Source organism: Podarcis erhardii (genome assembly GCF_964252035.2).
Source record: "Podarcis erhardii genome assembly, chromosome: 4".
Classification (NCBI taxonomy): domain Eukaryota; kingdom Metazoa; phylum Chordata; class Lepidosauria; order Squamata; family Lacertidae; genus Podarcis; species Podarcis erhardii.
The window spans coordinates 25,612,967-25,629,809 of record NC_138508.1 but is presented as its reverse complement, the minus strand read 5'-3'; the positions used below and the strand labels follow the sequence as shown (position 1 = coordinate 25,629,809).

The following is a 16,843-nucleotide window of genomic DNA, read 5'->3' as shown; positions in this document are numbered from 1 at the left end:
ACAACCTGGGCTCTGCAGTCATCCTCCGAGGCCCTTCTTCACGTGCCTCCTCCACAAGAAGTCCAGAGGGCGGCAACACAAGAACAGACCTTTTCTGCAATGGCTCTCCATTTGTGGAATGCTCTCCCAAGGGAGGTTCATCCTGGCACCTTCATTATATATCTTTAGGCACCAGGCAAAAATGTTCCACTTCAACCAGGCCTTTGGCTGATTAATATTCTATGGGCTTATAAATGTGTTTACGATAGAGGGGGTTATTTTGTTTTCATGCTAACAATTTATTTGTGCTTTTATCTTGTAAATCAATAATGGTTTTCTTTGTGCTGCCTTCCAGGCATGCACCTGCAAAGGTAAACATACAACTGGAGCTTGAGGAGGAAGGAAATGAGTCTGGTGCAGAGGTGGGGAGGGCGAACAACTCATGGTATAGAAGCATCACATCACACCCTAAATAGGATGGACATTTCTAATGAAAGATTGCTCTTTAATTCAGAAAGCAGCACATCAGGTGTAATGACCCCAAAACTATATTTGCCTCCCAAGTTCATTTGGCTATGCACTTTCCTGGCACAAATTAAAAGAAGCCCAGCTCCTAGTTCAAGCAAGAAATTCCTCACGCTACTCTAGTGTTTGAGTCAGAGGTGCATTTGATGATTGCATTAAAGCTGGATAGTGCAAATTACTAAAGAAGTGTTTTCCCCCCCTCTGTCAACTCCAATATAGTGTGCTTGTGAAGCAAAACAGATGCTCGTGCTAAAAGCCATCCAAATATTTGTGTCTGGCTTATTAATCATCACATTGTGTGTTGGTTTTATTTGTGTGTTTCACCCGAGTTCCAATTCAAAATATGACAACATAAAAGTACAGTGCTGGTGGTACAGTGGGTGGCAGAAGAATTATCTAAGGATATTTGTGGCAGTGGAGGCAGGGGGGCAACAGCAGTGGGGGGTTCAGGAAGCGTTATCCTTGTTATCATAATAATAAAAAAGACAACTGCAGAAATGGTTACGTTCCTGACCCTTTTTTAGAGAGAGAGAATCTCTTTGCCAAGGGAATTTCTGTCAATGCTTCTTTAAAAGACAGTCTGAGGCAACTTGAGGCTGGTGATGGGATTTCTTTCGCGGGGGGCAGGGGGGGCACATGCCAATAGTGGACAGGACCAGAGCAAAAGTGGCTGGAGCAACAAACATGGAATTTACCTTTGTACTGCAAGCTCGTTTCTACACATACCTCTCTCTCCATCTTCCATACAGACAAACAAGAATCATTATGAGGGTTCAAGCACATGTTCAATACCAGTCAACTACCACGAATTGACTGAGACATCCTGGAATTACAAAAGCCATTCCAGCTTCGGATTGGATGGTCCGTTTTCAGTGCCAAACTCTCGCGCGAGTCTCACTGATTTCATTAGTCCCAATCCAACCCTAATTGTCTTCAGTTTCTGGAAGGTCTAGAAAGACCTGGAAAATGATGTAAAACAGGTCAGTCCAGGAATTGGGATATATGTGAGCAGAGAGGGTTGTGGGGTGGGAAGAGAACCACGTAGGGAATGAAATTCAAACACTGGAGCATTTGAAACAGGCAGACAGAGAAAGGAATTTAACTTAAGTGTAATCACAGTACATGTGTGGTCCCAATATTTCTGGGATAAATTCTTCTAGGGCTGCATCAGAGCTGTGTCAGGGTACATTACTTCTCTTTCAGGGAACCCTACCAGCTGCCATCTGTCGTCACCACAATGCTATTAACCTAGCTTTTCTCTTTCTTTTCTCTCTCTCTCTCTCTCTCTCCCCCCCCCCCCCACTTTCTTGCAAATCTCAGTGTTATTACGTTTCTACAAAATGAAAGAAAAGGACTATTCATGTCTGGGGGCTTGCTTTTATTGAAGTCAGTTATGTTCCTTGTGTTTGGTTCCATGATACAACTGAGTTTGTTCCTGCATTGTTGCCTACAAAGCATTCCCTTTGCATCTTTCACATTGTCGTGAGGTCTTCACAATGTCAGGGTTGGAGGGGGAACCCCTCTCAAATGTTTTATGAGTGGCATCCTGAGCAGTGATGAGAGCAATCACCACTCTGTACTGGGGCTTGCCTGCAATTTCTTGGACTTCTCTGCACCAGCTTTACAGGATCAAAGCAGAATCGTGAGACCGGATCTATTTCTGGCAGGAATGGCACCGGCATCCTTGATGGCATGCCTTGTTCTAGCATTGTGATTGCATCCTTCTTCAGCAAAGCCTGGAGTATTCCGGTGCAGATTACATTGTCACGTGAGTGATTGCTTCACCATAAACCAGGGTAGGGAACCTATGAAATTTCAGGTGTTGTTTGACTACATCTGCCATCATTCCTGTCCATTCCCTTCTGAAAACAATATCAAGGAACATTAAAACTGTATCCCCAGTCCCAAATCCTCCATCTTTGCAGGACCCAGCTCTCGCAGAAGCCTATGCGCAGACTATTGTGTAGGTTTCCTCAGTGCAGTGGGGGGATGCCCAGGGGAAGCCACACAACCTAGATGCCAGGGATCAGAGGCAGTTTTAAGAGAGTATGACCAGTGAGTCGCACCAAGCACAGAGCTTCTGGGGCACTGGAGCAGACTCCACCAGTGTGGTGGAGAGCCAGTGTGGTGTAGTGGTTAAGAGCGGTAGACTCGTAATCTGGGGAACCGGGTTCGCGTCTCCCCTCCTCCACATGCAGCTGCTGGGTGACCTTGGGCCAGTCACACTTCTTTGAAGTCTCTGAGCCTCACTCACCTCACAGAGTGTTTGTTGTGGGGGGAGGAAGGGAAAGGAGAATGTTAGCCGCTTTGAGACTCCTGAAGGGGAGTGATAAAGTGGGATATCAAATCCAAACTCTTCTTCTTCTATTTCCAATGGAAGACAAGAGGCAGGAGGGCATTGCCAAAGCAGGCACTCAGAGGAGATTTGCACCAAGCAGTAGCAGAACAAATGGATGACTGGACAGCCACGTTTTGTTTTTCTTTTTTGCTGGACCACCAGAGAACAATGCATTGTTAAACTTTACTTTGTTATTAGGACCTTCCAGTTTTGGCTATTTCCAGTTGCTTGCCGTAACAATTCCCTAATGACAAAGGTATATTTTTGGTATGCCATAACTCTGAAATACTACCTCTCATAAACCCACCAAATTACCTTGGATTTAAAGTCTGAGTCTGTAGCTGCAGGGGGAAGGAGATTTGCAAATCTCCTCTTACATTTGGGGCTAGCAATCCCTAAGCTGGAATAGCTAGATGAGTCCACTCACCTGAGGGTCACAGCAGAAAACCAAGTTTTAGATTTTATCTGTTTCCTTAGGTGCTTTTCTGTTTTCTGGAAGGTGAAGATGAAAATTATCAGTATAGATCAATTGCTTGGCATGCAGAAGGTGTCAGGCTGAATCCCTAGTAAATCTCCAGGTTCCATCCATCACATTTCCAGGTAGGGCTGGGAGAGAACCCAGCCTAGAACCCTGGAGAGCTGCTGCCAGTCAGTGTAGGTAGTGCTAAGCTAGATGGGTCAACGGTCTGAGTATGAGGCAGCATTCTATGTTTCTATGCTCAACAACAGCTATATTTCAATTACTATTTTAGGGAGGAATCATATTGTTACCAAAGCCATGTGCCTGCTCCTCTCTCTGCCAAGCGGTGGCAAGAGCCCATGGCAGCAGTTCTCAACCTGTGGGTCCCCAGATGTTGTTGGACTACAACTCCCATCTTCCCTAGCTAGCAAGGCCAGAGCTCAAGGATGATGGGAGTTGTAGTCCAACAACATCTAGGGACCCACAGGTTGAGAACCGCTGGCCCATGGGGTCCCAGGCAGACACACAGGGTCTGTGTCCCTTTGGATAATAGGGATAATAGGGACTGCCGTGGCTTTAGGAAGTATGGTTTATTCACCTATTTAAACCATCAGTCTGCATAGAGGGAGTCCAGATCTTACAGCATGGTCATTTCAAGAGGTAGCAATGCAAGCAGCCTGCAGTATGTCTCCTCCAAAGGTGGATCTCAGTGCCTCTTCCTCTTCCTTCTTTCCAGAAACCCTTGGTAACATCTCACTCCTCAATGGCCCATCAACACCTTTTGATGGGCCATTGAGGCTGGTTTGCATAAGCCAGCCCAGGAATTCTCTGAATTCCCTAGCTGGCACAGTGCTACACTTTAATCCATATCCCAATTAATCAAAACCCTGGCATTTGTTAATTTATAGGATTCAGGGGGATTCTCCTCCATTAAATCTGTAACAGTATTCAGTTTGGGAAGGTGGCTCTGAGAGGACAGTAGGATGCAACCGATCTCCCTTTGCACTGGCGGGGAGGTAGAGAGGAAGGAAGGTAGGTAGGTAGGTAGGTAGGAAGGAAGGAAGGAAGGAAGGAAGGGAGGGAGGGAGGGCAGTTGGGGGAGGGAGCCCCACTGATCCTCAGGACCCTATGCTCTCTTGCTCCCCTCAGGACCTAAAACTATGCCAACCCTGAAGTTGCTATAGTTAATTCCCTTCCTTTGGCCACAATGGGAGGGGGCAAACAATAAACCAGTTGCCATCCTAACCTAGACACTATTTGCCAGCAGATCTCTGGATGCAGTGGAAACTCTTCCATAACCCACCCCACCCAAGGAAGGTAGGAGTTCTCTGTTAATTATACATCTGCATTTACTTTGACACATTGTGTGGTGCCATTCCGTATTTCGTCTCCCAAGGTGGATCATCACAAATGACATCTATTTATCAGCCTATTTATTTCAAGATGTGTATACCCCTTTAAAAAACAACAACACAACACTAATAGCAGCCTAGAAATGAAAAGGGAGGGGCAAGCCAATAAAATGGTAATGAAAGAGATAAAACCATTAAAAGCAAGCCATCTGGAGACTAACAGCACAATCCTATACATGTCTGCTCTCCAGTCTATCTTAAAAAAAAAAAAAAATACTACCTGGCTGTCTTAAAAGCAGGTGCCATTGATTTCAACAGTAAGACAGACAAGAAGACAAAATAGTAGTGACTTCGTCTGTCTTAAAAAACTGCATTCTGTCCACACATACAGCTTGCTCAGTCTTCCAAGCTAAGCATGATATCAATGGCATTCAAATGCCAAATTACACACACCCACACCCTGGCATTTAAACAAGATTTATGGTACCTTTCCCATGGAAAACCTGGTAAGTAAAAGAAAGATACCTGTTTGCAATATCGAAATGATCACTTTGCCTCATTAAGGCTCCATCTGGAATAACCACAAACACACCTAGATTATATCATCCTTTGTTGGCTGTGGAAAGTAGTGGGAAGGTAGACCCCAACCTTTTTCTCTCATCTATTTTGCCTGTACAGACAATCCCCAAATGGTCCTGTATCAAGAAGCTGTATCACCTGACTATCCCAGGCTATTATCACTCCTTTGTCAACTTCCAGAAGTATGGATAAGTATTGCCATAAAGCAGGGATTCCCAAAATGTGGTCTGCAGACAACCAGTGGCTCATAATCTTCATTCCGATGGTCTGAGGCACATCTGGGAAGGACAGCAGAAGCAGCTGTGAAAAAAGGAGTCCAGTGGAAGGGGCCCTAGAACCCAGTAGTCCACCTGGCAGGTAAGCAGGACGGGCACGGCAGGTACATCCATCACATTAAATATTTATGTTATTTTTAAATTTTATTTATATGGAGTTGGATTGCAATCCAATATATAAGAAATAAGAAGCAATAAAAATTCAATTAAATATATAGAGCATCTAGCACAGTGCTAGTAATTCATCAACTTGCTGAAGGTATTTTTTGTTAAAGTTCAGTGTTTTTCTAGAAGGGAAAAAATCAAGCAAAGGCTAGGTACTTGTTCCTCCTTTTTTTTTTTTGGTAGAATTCCTGCTTCATGCTAGGAGTTTAAATGGTAAGACTTTTTGCAAGATTGAAAGTGAATGGGTTGCATTTCAGCTGGCTGAAGGTCTTTTTGTTAAAGCTCAACCGTCTTTTAGAAGTTGACTTTATTCTATAAATATCTACTCTAAGTTTGTCATCTAACCCTAATGAATTATTATGCTGATGCCCTTTGAGAAGTCTCTCTCTCTCTCTCTCTCTCTCTCTCTCTCTCTCTCTGTGTGTGTGTGTGTGTGTGTGTTGAATCAACATAGCTGCCTACATTCTAGGACACTTCTTGGGATTGTGGGTCATGATGAGCTGCTGAAGTTCAAAATTCACTACTACACCATTGATTGCAACATATCCAAGAATATATGTGATTTCTGGATTGTGGAGACACAAGGATTCTGTGAGGTATTCTGAATCAGAGTGAAGCCTATACATTTTAACTCTTTCTCCTTATCAGAACTCCATAAATGCATGTCTGAGCTCAGCAATGTAAATTCCAAATTACTCCTGTTTGAATTTCACCATCAGACTCCCCATCTGTTCTCATTTCATTTTCAGACTTTCCATCTGCTTTTGCCCAGCCCTTTCCAACACAATGCCTTGCAAGACGGCATGGCTTTCCCAGGCCCGTCTCTTTCTTGCAAATTTTATAGTACATAAGAAACAATAAAAATGTATGTTTTATACATGTTAGCCCTGTTAATTAATTCCATAGCACACGTTGTTTCTAAAATGATATTGTCCAGAAAGTCCACATGGCAACATTTTACAGCTCTTTAATGCCAGGTGGATTGTAAGAGTTCTGACATTAGCACTAATGTGTTTTGTGTCGATGTGCAGTGCTTGGGAAATACATATTCTAGAGAAAGGGGATTAAAACACTGCATTCCTACAATGCAGGGACTGTTTCTTTTATTGGAACTTACAAGGGGCTTAAATATTTCATTTGTATGACAAACGCTCACTCACCGCTAAGCCGTCCTTTAGGATCATTCTATGGCAGGAGGCACAGGCAAACTGAAATATAACCCATGAAAGCCATTTCACTGATTCATTTATGTCCAAAAACACAATACACCTGGAGGTTCGCCTGTACAAGTCTCTCTGAAATTAATGCAAGTTGTACAAGAGTACACAACTGCATCAGGGCAAGCTAGTAAAAGGTAAAGGTAAAGGACCCCTGGATGGTTAAATCCAATCTAACTTGACTATGGGATATGGTGCTCATCTTGCTTCAGGCTGAGGGAGCTGGCGTTTGTCCACAGACAGCTTTCTGGGTCATGTCGCCATCATGACTAAATGGGTTTTGGTGCAACGGGACACCATGACGAGTGCCAGAGTGCATTTGTTATGTACTGAAGTTCTCACCCTGGGCCAGCAGGGGGATACTGTAGATAGTTCAAGTCCACATATGCAAATAAGGGATCGAAAGTGACATTCAGTGATTGGATAGTTACAGAAAGTTGTTACAGTTACGTTGTACTGGAGCTCTATATAAGCAGGCTGGCTGAACCCTTCAGTTCAGTTCTGTTCTGGCCTCTGAATAAACAAGAGCTGTTTGAAGAATCGCTGTGTTGTCTGATATGTTCACCCACAACTTAACAGCATTGAAACACCGTTTAGCTTCCCATCACAGCGGTAGCTATTTATCTACTCGCGTTAGTGTGCTTGCAAACTGTTAGGTTGGCAGGAGGTGGGACAGAGCAACAGGAGCTCACCCCGTCACGTGGATTCAAACCGCCGACCTTCCAATCAGCAAGCCAAGAGGTTCAGTGGTTTAGACCACAGTGCCACCCTCAAGCTAGTGGATTATATTTCAATGGGATTTGAACAGGAAGACACAAGATTAACAAAAGCTGTGCACCGTATTTGCCTGAAGCCTGAAGCCCAGGCCAAATCAGGTTGATTCAGGTGTGGGGGAGATCTGGGCTTTGACTAAATTGGATAGAAACAGCCCTGGATCTCTATGCTCAGGCCACCCATAGCGATCCAGAACTGTCAGGGGATCTGCTTTGCTAGAGTTTTCCCTACAGCGAACATGCTGCAGAAGCAGAACCCCACAGAACTGAATCCTCTACTACTCACTGGTTGGTAAGCAGAGGATTTGATCCTGTGGGGTACCAGATGCTCTATCACAAATGCCTTTCCTACAGGGAAGGTATTTGCGAAGGAGCCCTCCACAAAATCCCAACTCCCCTGCCAGGCCTCTTCCCAAGGCCTGGTTGCCACAACAACCTCCCAGGCCTACTTCCACCAGCCACCACTGGGCTGCAGGGGACTGTCCACATCAGAGGTGCCAGGTCCTGACAGGGGTGAAGTGAGCAGGGTGCCTTAGCTGGCGGAGCCCAGGTTCAGCCCGGGACTTGCTGCAGAGTGGGTGCACAGATGGAGAATAGTCTGGGCAGTTGCCGTGGCAATGGAGCTTAGGGAATAGGCTGAGGTGATATTTGGCAGCGAGGTATTTGAGGAGCGAGAGTTTGGGTTCAGTCCTTTGGAGGATGCCATGGACTGAACCCCCCCCCCCACCTGCTCTCAGTCAAGAGGAAGGGAGGGGAAGCAAGGTCTTCTTCCCCCACCCATATGTGTATTTATTATTGTCAGGGGCTCAGGAGCAGAGGCACAGGGAAGAGAGGAAATGGAGAGCGAAGGGGAAGAATCCGAGGGGAGCGTAGGAGAAGAGGACAGTGGCCCGAGGGATTCCATGAGCCTCTCCAGCGAATCGGAAGATTCACAGAAGGGGGCACCAGTGGCCAGGGGTAGGGGGTTCCCAAGGGGAACGCCCCAGGAGCAAGGGGGCAGCAGGGACTCCCAGAGCAGTAGTTGGAAATCAGGACCAGCTTCCCCACCAGAGCAGAGTGGGGGGGAAGAGTCCCAAGTATCGGGGCCAGTACATTCCCCACCAGGGAGAGAAGACGAGGCAGGGCTGACTACGCCTCCATCGGAGAGTCGGACAATGGAGGGGAGGTCAGATCCAGCCAGTATCCCGGAAGAGGGAAGCAGTGACAGAAGTAGTGTGACGGTTAGGAGAAAGGTCACGGGGTTGGCGCGCGAGAGGCAAGTTCAAATGTACAGGAGCGCGGGACAGCAGAGAATGAGGATTGGGAACCGGGTCCTAAAGCCCGCCGGAGGCAGGGGGAGGAGCTAAGCGACTCAGCGTCGGAAGAGTCCAGAAAGGGCAATGCCCCAGAGGGCAGGAGGACCCAGAGGAGGAGAGAGCAGCGGAAAAGGTGGAGCAGGGCTAGGATCTTAAACTGGTGTCAGAGGGGAGGAGACTCAGACGGGACTTCGCCGATCTAGGGTTTAAGACGTAGGGCTGCACGCTGCGGCTTTGAAATGGAAACTGAACTTCAATAAAGACTTTTGTACGTTACGACAGCCTAGCGTTGGTCCTCTGTGAGCTGGGACCTAGAGGCAGCTCTGACAATTATTCATACTAAAGTCCTACACTATGTGTGCTGGTAGTCCCTGCGAAAATAATAAAGTGTTAGAAAGCATGATAGCAATGCAGGAAGCGCTAATAGTCTCCAAAGGCCTGAATTAAACAAAAAAGGTTTTAACAAGTACCAAAAGTCCCTTGTCTGGTTTCTAAGGGAAGGTGGTTCCATTGGTTGGGTGCAAGAACGGAGAAGGCTTTTGCTCCTGTTCTACCATGAGATGGGCACCTGTGGACTGCAATATAAGCAGGACAATTTTATCACGATTTTCATCCTCGTTGCTTTTGCTTTGAGGATTTATCTCACCATGTTGGGATTAGCTACACCAAAACCTCACTCCTGCAGTCTAGGACTCTCAACTCTTTCGACACCCCAAAGAATAACTTGTCAATTCTGCACACCAACAACTCCAAAAAACATTGTTTCTGTGATATTAAATTGTGGCAAGTTCACAACCACCCATTGACCGTTGCATCAAGTCGTTGCTTGGCTGTATAAAACAGCCACCAATGATTAATCACTGTAGACAGCACTTCCATATAAACCCAATATCAACTCAAACACAATTCTTTTCAGTAGAAACAGTTAATGTGTTTGACATTCGTCAAGTGCTGAGTAATTAAGTGATGAGAGTTCAAGGGAGGTACATCCATTTGTGAGCCAGCCCTTAGCACAATCTGCTTGGCAACTAATTTCTGTCATCTACCCTGTTCGTGCTGAATCAGTTTGTGCTCCCTCGCCTCAGCTAGCTCTAATGATCATGTCATCAACTTGTAGTAGAATTATAAATGTGCCAATTCTTATCTTCCTAGCTAGGTGGTGGTTAGAATTTAAGGGTGGTATATCAGGGGTCACCCTATCTAAGTTAGAAAGCAATGGTTGATAGAGATAGACACAGTCTGATCAATAGTTGCAACTGACATTGAATACTGATTTAGCGAAGCTGGTATATTATAGATCCCTGAAAGGTAAGAGAACTACAATATTGCCAAATCAAATTGTTTTGCCATATAATTTTTACTTTCTCGGCACTGAACTAGGATTGTTCTGTGTTGTTTTTCTGCAAGCCCAGAATGAGACCTCCTGATCACTCTTGCATTTCCTATACTCCGTATTAGTTCTGTACTATTAAGAAGATAAATCTGATTAAATGCATCCATTTAGGAAATGTGTGGTCTGCAGCTTTTAAACCTGTGTTCAATAGCCAGGAATTGAACAGTCTGGAATTCATTATCTAAATTGCTTGATGAAATGCTTACTTATGAACTTTGCCTCCCAAGATTTATTGGTAGATCACAAGAACTTCACCAACCTCAAATGTTACAGTCACTGGAATTATTGTATACATGGGTTATTTGGGTTGGTACCTCCCCCCCCATCCCAACTTGTTTTATTGTTTTGGGACCTGGTGGCAGCCCATACTGGGGAATGGGGAGTTCCATTTCAGGACATCCTCTCTGCCAAGAAATCAGTACTGGTTGTCATCTTCTCTCAGCCATAGAACCACCTTCAGCCTCCAAGTTTCTGGGAGATGCACCACAGCATAAATGTCCACAAGAGCCCTTCATGCTGCCTATTAAAATCCTTTTGGCTAAAGGGGGACAGAGAAATACCTAGTAGATTCTCAATGTAATATTATGAGAGTGGATCATTTTGGTAAAGCTCAACTATGGTAAGGATGGATAAATCTGTCAATTTTGGTTTCTCTCAAAGTCTCATCATTCCAACTTTGAATTCAGTTCTCCATACTTTCGCAGCAATTTTGCAGGTGGTTTTTTAGTTTTAATCTGCAGCAAGTTTGCAAGTCCTCATGAAAAGTAATCAGCATTTTAATTTCTCCCATTAAAAACCACATTTTTGTATGCAGTTTCGTCCTACCCATTTTTGCCGGCACCCCGACAGACAGCCAAAGTCAACTTGCTCCCATATCAGATCACCAGAGATAGACCCACGCTGTTAGCTTTCAAAAGCCAAACTCAGCAGTATCACATCTCTGTGACTTTCCTCATCTCTCTCTCAAACTGGAGTCTGTTGTCCTTTTTCACACAAAGTTACCCCTTGTATCCACCCTGCCTCTGGCTAGAGAGGGGGATCCAGAGAAATCTTCTGGCCATCACCTCAGGTGGTATCCAGCTAAACAGTTCTACTAGCACAAGGAGTTTTAGCTGCAGTGGCACTTCCATATTCTCTCCTCTCTGAGTGCTCATCCACTTGGTTTTCCCTTAAATCTGATTTGAAGGATTGGGGGAACCTGTGGGACAAATTCAGGGGGCACATGGGAATGCACAGAAAGAGGAGGGAAGTTCCATTAGAAAGCTAAATCTCCTCGCACTGGTGGAACCTTTTTAGTTGAGTACTACTCTTAGCCTAACCTATGTCCACTTGGGCTACACAGTTTTTGGCCTTGTCTACTACTGACATAGTGAGAGATTTTACTTTCTTGGGCTCCATGATCACTGCAGATGGTGACAGGAGCCGCGAAATTAAAAGACGCCTGCTTCTTGGGAGAAAAGCAATGACAAACCTAGACAGCATCTTAAAAAGCAGAGACATCACCTTGCCAACAAAGGTCCGTATAGTTAAAGCTATGGTTTCCCCAGTAGTGATGTATGGAAGTAACAGCTGGACCATAAAGAAGGCTGATTGCTGAAGAGTTGATGCTTTTGAATTATGGTGCTGGAGGAGATTCTTGAGAGTCCCATGGACTGCAAGAAGATCAAACCTATCCATTCTGAAGGAAATCAACCCTGAGTGCTCACTGGAAGGACAGATTGTGAAGCTGAGGCTCCAATACTCTGGCCACCTCATGAGAAGAGAAGACTTCCTGGAAAAGACCCTGATGTTGGGAAAGATGGAGGGCACAAGGAGAAGGGGACGGCAGAGGACGAGATGGTTGGACAGTGTTCTCGAAGCTACCAGCATGAGTCTGACCAAACTGCGGGAGGCAGTGGAAGACAGGAGTGCCTGGCGTGCTCTGGTCCACGGGGTCACGAAGTGCCGGACACGACTAAACGACTAACCAATAACAACAACAACTACTGACATGTGGCACCCAGAGGGCACGTCAAGGGCGAATGTAGCCCTCAGGCCAAAGAAGATTCTCCAGTCAAGAGGCCCTGAGATATTACAAATACCAAATGGTCAGTTTTGTCCTAATATGTGGAATTGCAGCAGGAAATATCATACTCACAGCTCTGCCCTGTACTGTGAGAAAACATCAGCATTTTAGGTAGCCAAGATCCTGTCAACTGAGGTTGTGATTAAATCTGTCCTTGGGCCAAAAGGTTTCTGGATATTCTCAAAGTAATTTATTTGATGCTACTATCTCTCTTCCCTACTACGGGAATGTCCGCAGTCTGAAACCCAGAAGAGCTGCTGCCAGTCAGTGTCAATGATGCCGAACTAGAGGGAGTTCCCCGTGTTTCTATTATTCCTGCAGTGCATAGTAGCATGTGTGGCAATATCTCAAGCAAGATAATCTGTTAACATATATGAGGTTATGACTACAGCACTGAGCACAGAAAATAATGAATTGCACAGGGTCACCCCCTTCTGTCAGCATAGATCTCAGTCTCCCCATAAAGCCCCAGTTCCTATCTGTTTGTTCATATACCACTAATGCTTGCCCATTTTTAACACTGCAACCCAAACTTAGAACCATAGAATTGCAGATTTGGAAGGGACTCTGAGGATCATCTGCAATGCAGGACTATGTTCGGGTGTAATCTTCGATACCTCCCTCTCTATGGAGGCGCAAATTACAGCTATAACAAAGGCGGCATTTTTTTCATCTCCGCCAAGCTAAGCAGTTGGCTCCTTACCTCTCTCGCCCTGACCTAGCCACTGTGATCCACGCGACGGTCACCTCCAGACTGGATTATTGTAACTCACTCTACGTGGGGCTACCCTTGAGACTGACCCAGAAACTCCAGCGGGTGCAGAATGCTGCAGCGAGACTCCTTATGGGGTCTTCGCTGCGAGATCACATTCATCCGGCACTATACCAGCTGCACTGGCTCCCGGTGGAGTACAGGATCAGGTTTAAGGTCCTGGTTTTAACCTTTAAAGCCCTATACGGTCTAGGACCCTCGTACCTACGGGACCGCCTCTCCTGGTATGCCCCACAGAGGAACCTACGGTCTGCAAATAAAAATATCCTGAAGGTCCCAGGCCACAGAGAGGTTAGGCTGGCCTCAACTAGAGCCAGGGCTTTCTCGGCTGCGGCTCCAATCTGGTGGAATGCTCTGTCACAAGAGACTAGGGCCCTGCGGGACCTGACATCTTTCCGCAGGGCCTGCAAGATAGAGTTGTTCCACCAGGCCTTTGGTTAGGGCGCAGCCTGACCCCCTCTTCTGGCAACCTGCACAGAATTTTGCTTAACGGTTGCCATCAATTTGATTTTAATTAATTTTTATCATGATATGTTTTTAAAATGTTGGATTATTTGATTGTTTGATTATTTGATTGTTGTTAGCCGCCCTGAGCCCGGCTTCGGCTGGGGAGGGCGGGAGATAAATAAAATTTATTATTATTATTATTATTATTATTATTATTATTATTATTATTATGCCACTGTCCCATCTAGGGATTGAACCTGTGACCTTGGTATTATCAGCACTACACTCTGACCAATTGAGCTATCCTAACCACTGAAATGATGTCACTGATCGAATCCTACCGTTTATTTCAATGACAGAATTTGAGTTATCAATCGACAAGCTTTTTAAATGTAAAATTATTTACCACCTTTATCGCGCAGAGAGCAGGAATGCTATCGCGACAATGAAGGGACCTTGCGCCACAGATTGTGCCACTTCACACAGAGAAGTGACATAAATGTCCACAACCGTGGCTTATGTCACAATAAATCTGTTTTAAATCTTTAAAGTTCCACAAGACCCTTTCTTCTTGGCATGACTAAGATTCCAATGGTTTCTTCATTGTATGTTTGTTTATGGTTAATATCTGATTATGTTTCCATTTCCATTCCCCACCAAATTTTGCTAGAGAAGGGAAGGGAAGAGCCACAGATCAGTGGTAGAGCATCCAGGTTCTTTGGGTAGAGTTGGCAAAGATTCCTGCTGCTGCCGGTCACAGCAAATGCTAGATAGACCAATGGTCTGAATTCATACAAAGTAGCCTGGGGCTTGCCGATCAGAAGGTCGGTGGTTTGAATCCCGGGACGGGGTGAGCTCCCGTTGCTTGGTCCCTGCTCCTGCCAACCTAGCAGTTCGAAAGCACATCAAAGTGCAAGTAGATAAATAGGTACCGCTCCAGCGGAAAGGTAAACGGCGTTTCCATGCGCTGCTCTGGTTCGCCAGAAGCGGCTTAGTGATGCTGGCCACATGACCCAGAAGCTGTACGCCGGCTCCCTCGGCCAATAAAGTGAGATGAGCGCCGCAACCCCAGTCGGCCACGACTGGACCGAATGGTCAGGGGTCCCTTTACCTTTAGCCTTCTGTGTAGAGGTAATCTCTAGCTCATGAGTAGGGTGTGTCAGTGCAAGTGGTTCATTCCCCCTCATCTCCAAGTAAATGGTTTTAGGTAAGCAAACTGGGGGAAACTCCCACTTAGGCCTGCTGCTTCAATTTTAGGGGCGCTGTGTCCAGTGGAAGCAGTGAGTCATGTGGTTGTTCGCAACAGACTGTTCTAGACCATTCACAATAAAGTTGTTCCACTGTTAAAAACAACCATTTGGGCCTGGCTTCTTCTCCGAAATAACCTGACAGGCCCTATAGGGCTGCTGCCAATCAAAGTCAGCAACACAACATCTGATGGACCAGTGATCTGACTCTAAGAGGAATCTCTCCTTCCAGCAGAGAAGGGGGAGAGGTTCTTTAAAGGCCTCTCCTCTTTCTCTGCCTTCGTTTTCTCACCACCAGCTGGAGCATACACAGCCTGCCTGAGCCTTTCTGCGCTTCTCTTATAAAAGAAAACAAGTGTGTTGGTAAAACAACGAAATCTTGCAAAGAAGGTTGGCCTTCTGGATGTGTAGGAAGGATCCTGGTATTTATATGTAGGCCACAGCATCTCAAATATCACAGAGGAAATTGAAATCTTCGAAAGCATATTTACCTAGCAACAACATGGCCCCCAAATAGTAGGTCTGTAACCTACAGTCTGCCTGGACCTGGTGTTTAAAAACCATGTGGGAGGATAAGATGTCAGAAGAAAACTGAGTCCAGATGTTTATAGCAAACAAAAAAGAAATGCTGGATTTGGATGGCAAACCAGCAAAAGAAGAATGTGAAAAGTCAACAGACATCTTTGTTTACCAGCATTTTATATGCAGCCCATATAGATCTTCCCCACTAAACATACTGCAGTTAACAGGCAGTTGCTAATAAAAGCAACCGTTTCAGGGTTATGTCATCTTCCCTTCTCAATTGTGTCTGCATCCTTGGGAGTATACAGGAAGGAGAATGGGAAGCTGCTTAATACGAAGTCAGACCACTGCTCCATCCAGTAATGGTGACACTGGCTGGCAGTGGCTTTCCAGGGTTTCACCTTTGGTGGTGACACCACCTAGAGGGCACTGTCAATCGTAGGGCCTGAAATGGTTTGTATTGGGGAGGTGCTGTTATAGGTACTTGGGTCCCAAGTCATTTAGGGCTTTGTACTCTGCCTTCACTTAGTCATACTGGCCATATGACCCGGAAAAACTGTCTGCGGAAGCAGACAAACGCCGGCTCCCTCGGGCCTGTAAAGCAAGATGAGCACTGCAAACCCAGAGTCATTCGCAACTGGACTTAACTGTCAGGGGTACCTTTACCTTTATGCTGGTATTTGTATTTGGTCCGTTGGCTCACATGTAGGGCAAAATGATGCAGTTGATCCCTTGGTGACAGAAATCAGGTGACTGATGGAAGAATATTGGCTTTCCCAAAATTGGACCATATTCAGACATTCTGAATTATGGAGAAATGCACAATCTTACTAGAGGAGGCTTACTAGTTAGAACAAGATAGCAGTCACACTTCCCTCCAGGCAATTGACTGATCAGGGAAATAGAATAATCCAATCAAGTTCACAATTTTTCTAGGGGAAAGAACATAATATAGCCAAACACATATTTTTTGGGGGGGGTTGTGTGCAGAGAAAGAATAGAATGAAATCACAATTTTCATCACTTACAACTGTAACAGGCTTTTAAGAGCGATCAAACTCCTGTTTAGCCACCATGAGAAACACTTTAAAATATTAGTTCCATCTGGAACATAAGCAAAAATTCTGCGTGCTCATTATGCTAGTTAGACAATGTGACCCTTTCTTGCTGATAAAATGGAATTTTGATACACTTGAAAATGTGATCTTCATGCTGGCTGCCAAGAGTTAGACATTTCTGTCCTTCATATGGGTAAAAAAAAACAAAAAAACCTGTGACTCTTGTTTTATTCACTAGTTTAAACAAATGACACCAAACATGTTCATTTGGTAACATTCTGGGACAAAGGAACAGCCAAAGAAACAGTTAAGCATTTTAAACAAGTTAAAACATACAGTCAATATGTTTCAAAAACATATGTTGCATTTTTAAATTGTCTA

General features: G+C 45.1%; 1 long non-coding RNA gene across 1 annotated transcript; it reads right to left on the bottom strand.

Annotated features, from left to right (window-relative positions):
• Positions 1-1,880: 1,880 nt before the first annotated feature.
• Positions 1,881-14,112, bottom strand: LOC309341400. Its single transcript, XR_014156302.1, has 3 exons — positions 14,045-14,112; positions 3,270-3,334; positions 1,881-2,366 (listed from the first exon to the last, which is right to left on the bottom strand). It is a non-coding gene; the product is annotated as an uncharacterized lncRNA (long non-coding RNA).
• Positions 14,113-16,843: the final 2,731 nt, after the last annotated feature.